Source organism: Octopus sinensis, linkage group LG10 (assembly GCF_006345805.1).
Source record: "Octopus sinensis linkage group LG10, ASM634580v1, whole genome shotgun sequence".
Lineage (NCBI taxonomy): Eukaryota > Metazoa > Mollusca > Cephalopoda > Octopoda > Octopodidae > Octopus > Octopus sinensis.
Window position 1 is genome coordinate 102701500 of NC_043006.1, and position 5043 is coordinate 102706542.

Genomic DNA, 5043 nt, shown 5'->3' on the forward strand with positions numbered 1-5043 from the left:
AACATGGTTCAACCTATTCTGAACTGAGTGCTAGAGCAAACAGGGAAAAAATGTATATAAAGGAAAAGAAAGAAGAAACTAAAAGAAAGAAACGAACGAAAAGCCAAACAAACGATCTTTCAGCCACATCTTAATCAATTGGGATTGCGGATTGCAAGTCGGAAGCGAAGCTGTGAAGGACAGGACTTGCAATTTCTTAGCTTAATACTTGTCTGTAAATTCGTTGACATCATGTAAGATATTATCAATACACCTAATGCGCTCTCTTTTCGATTTTGTTTTGTTTTCGATTCTGCTTGTGCGTGAATAATGATTCACAGTGAAAGAGCGTGACATCGTAACTAGTTCTAAGAGAGGTAATTACTTGCAGCAAATTGTGTTCCTATCATTCTAAGAGTAAGCAAATACATATATAAGCACGAATAATTCGGTACTAATGAGTGGCAGGCATAGCTAAGAAGTGGTTGAACCGAGTGGTTTCGCCTTCAATGTCACTCCTCAGCCCCTTGGACAAATGCTTCCTACTATAGGCTTGAACCGACCGATGCTTTGTGAAAGAATTTCCAAGGTGGAGAACTTGTGAAAGCCTGTCGTGGATACTTACACACTCATGCCTTCATACAAGTTCAAATACTCACACACAAACAACACACACACACACACACACACACACACACACACACACACACACACACACACACACAAACACACACACACACACACACACACGCACGCACGCACACACACTCACTCACTCACTCACCCATTCACACACTCAATCACTCACTCAATCACCCATTCACTCACTTACTCAATCACTCAATCACTCACTCATTCACACACACATACACACACACACGCACGCACACTCTCTCTCTCACTCACTTACTCAATCACTCACTCACTCACTCACTCACTCACTCACTCACTCACCCATTCACTCACTCACCCATTCACTCACTTACTCACTCACTCACTCACTCACTCACCCATTCACTCACTCACCCATTCACTCACTCACTCACTCACTCACTCACTTACTCAATCACTCACTCAATCACTCACTCACTCACACACACATACACACATACACATACGCACATTCTCGTCCCGAATGGAGACGGATACTAACACTTCCTTGTAGTACGCTTTAAAAATTGTGAAGATCGCTTCTCATGAAACCAATGGTTGCCTTGTCCATCCACAAATGAATATTCACTCACCAATGTGGCATTGAGTACTCATTTTTATTGTTCGATACTAACGTGTATACATACACACACACACACATACACACACACACACATACACACACACACACACACATATATATATATACACACACTCACGAGGGGTGTTCATTAAAGATTTCTCCTGAACCTCCATCCGGGTTATTGCAGGAAACGGAACTTGTACAGGTATAATCATACGTCTCTACATGTCACCACATGTCACATTGTAAATTGCTGCTTTCGACTAGTATTCGTTTGTTTATTACGGCTGCTGAAGTGGACTAAAGTGTTATAATGGAGGCAGCTGAATGCAGATCAGTGATCAGGTTCTTATACTTGAAAGGTCGTGCACAAAAAGAAACTTTTGATGAAAATGAAAGACGTTTGTGGTGATGATGCACCGTCATAAGACGTAGTCAAGCACTGGCATCGTCCGTTCAAATGTAGTAGGACATCGGTGAAAACCGCTCCTATTGCTGGACGACCACATTCCGCCATTGATGACGACGCCATCCATAAAATGAAAGCCGTCATTTTGGAGAATAGCTATATTACTATTCGGCAACTAGTGCAGGAAGTGAAGATAAGTTAGGGGTCCGTGGAAAAAAATCATTCACGACCATTTTCACATGTGGAAGTTGTCTGCACGATGGATCCTCGGATGCGCACACCTTTTCAGAAGCAAGAACGAGTCAATTGCTTCCAGGCTCTTTTGGCAATGTGCCAAGAAAACGAAGAGGACTTTTTCGGTAGACTTATCACACAGAATGAAACATGGGTCCATCACTATGATCCTGAGACAAAAGTCCAGTCGAAGCAATGGAAGCATGATAACTCATTATCTCCAAAGAAGGCTCGTGTCCAACCCTCAGCAGACAAGGTGATGCTCAGTCTTTTGGGATCAGCGCGAAGTAGCGATGATGGATATTCTGGCAAATGGCACCACGATTAATGAGGAATATTATGCTTTTCCGTTGCAGAAATTGTGGGACGCCATCAAAGCAGAGAGGCATGGCATGCTGACCAAAGGAGTCCGCATCCTCCAAGACAACACCTTAGTTCACAATGCGCATGTTGCCGAGATGAAAGCACACCCCTGAAGCTATGAAATCCTTCTTCATCCTCCTTACTCTCCCAACCTCGCACCATCTGACTTGTACGTCTTTGCAACCATGAAGCCATTTTGGAAGGGGAAAGCACTCTTCGGATGATGAAGAATTTATTTCTGAAGTAAAGTCTTGGCTCCAGACGCAACCTACCGACTTCTACAGACGATGTCTTCACAGATGCATAGAGCGATGGGAGCAGTGTCTTACCATTGGTGATGGTCGTCCTGAATGAGGATGGTCTTCAAGCAACAAATGACCATTCCTAAAGCCTGAAAACTACTCTTAAACTTGTGTTTTGCTTTTGGCAGTGTTCCTCTAAGCTGTTTGAAGTATGACAACTGGTTCGGCTGCAGTTTTCCCCAGCAGAAAACAGAATTTCACGGAAGCACCCTGTTCCTTCGTTTCAACCATCGCAAAAACCGACGAACAGGGGAGAAGCCCTGCAAAACAAAGACGTTCAACGTGGCAGTACGACCGCAGGGGAGGACGCCGGTCGGCAGACTGATGCCTGAGGGTTGCATCAAGTGGCTTCTAGCGGCGGAAGTCTGAACTGCAACGGGTTTGTCCCACATAGTACGTTACCGGTTACTTTTGAGTATCTCTAGTATTTATGTATGTACATGTATGTATGTATGTATGTATGTATGTATGTATGTATGTATGTATGTATGTATATATGTATGTATGTATGTATGTATGTATGCATGTATGTATGTATGTATGTATGTATGTATGTATGTATGTATGTATGTATGTATGTATGCCTCATAGCCAGGAAGCCCGGATGCGATTTCAAGCATGGGAATGGCGTTAATTTAGGTCTAGGCATGTCTGTGTCGGATTCACTCGTATGGCGCGGTATCTTGGATAAATATATTTTACTAAAGCCCGGGGCTGACCAATACCTTGAGAGCAAATTTGGTAGATGGAAACTGTGCAGAGGTCTGTCCTATATACATATACATATATATATATGTATATATATATATGTGCGTCATTGTGTTTGTTCTCCATACCGCTTGACATAATCGGTGTTGATTTGGTTATGTCCCCGTAACCGAACGCTTTGGCAAAAGTGTCTGAGTGCATAAATGCCAGACTTTAAAAAACAGGTACGAATTGCTCGAAACACCGCTGGATTTGAACGCGCGAACCAAATAAATGAATTTGCCAACACTAAAAAACACAAAGTATTTTGTCCGGCAACTTTACCGGATCGTCCATCTGCTGATCTAATTCCGCCATTTCCTCCGCTCACTCCTGCTCCTGCTCCTCCTGCTGCTACTCCACTTCCTCCTCCCCATAACCTCCCTCCTTCCCTCTTCTTCTCCTCCGCCGACGCCACCGCTTCTCCAACTCGTTTGCGCCTTCCTCCACCTCCTCCTCATCATTTTGTATTTTCGTTGGCAGGTAGGGCAGGTAGGACGAAGATATTTGGTAGCTTGTATTGTTCACTGTTGACATTTGTTAGTCAATATCTTACGTAATGCTGGCATTTATCACGCAATTCAGCTGACTTAGCAATTATTAAGCGGCAACCTCCAATTTCTATCATCATATTTCAACACACACTCACACACACACACACGCATACATATACGCACACACACGCATATACACACACACACACACTACTACTTATACACCCTCACGTATATATACAAAATCGTAAGTTCCCGTAAACACGCACATCAGAAATAATAAAAGCTATGTTACATAAGATCATATATACACGCAGGCAGATAGTCACACAAGAACAGACAGTATTAAAGAGTTCCTGCACCATTAAGTGTCCAAACATATACATTAAAAAAAGATGGGCACACACACACACACACTTCTGTTCGTGTGTGTATGTGTATGATAGTTTAAATATTGAAACATATGTGTATGTGTGCATGTATGTATATATATATATAATATATATATATATATATATATTTATTTATACAGCTAAAATATTAATATATATGCATGTATTATATATAGTTGAACTACGCACAAACACATACACACACATACTCACACACATACATACACACACACACATACACACTCACGCACATGTTTATACATTATCACATATTTATACATTATTTAGCGGAAACTTTAGAACAGTGACTTTAGATTTATCCTTCTGAAAAGTGTTATAAATAAGAATCCAATCCTGATAAAAAAAAAAAAGGAAATAAAAGAAAAACTGATAAGTCCTGTAACATCATTGGTTGCTTGGAATAGCAGAACTGTCGGCACATGGCTGTCGTTAGGAGTTTCAGATATTTAAAGATCAACGTAAATATGATTTTAAAATATCATCCAAATCATTATTGTGTATAAACTATCTATCTATCTATCTATCTATCTATCTATCTCTCTATCTATCTATCTATCTCTCTATCTATCTATCTATCTATCTATCTATCTATCTATCTCTCTCTCTATCTATCTCTCTCTCTATCTATCTCTCTCTCTCTCTCTATCTATCTATCTATCTATCTATCTATCTATCTATCTATCTATCTATCTATCTATCTATCTATCTATCTATCTATCTATCTATCTATCTATCTATCTGTCTGTCTGTCTGTTAGTTTTTAAAATAGAGAAAATATTTGCGGATTCTACGTTGGCGTTTTAAAAAGTTTGGCGAGTTTCTATTTTCATTGTTTCCGTCTGAAAAGTCGGCTTTTTTAGTTCTGAAG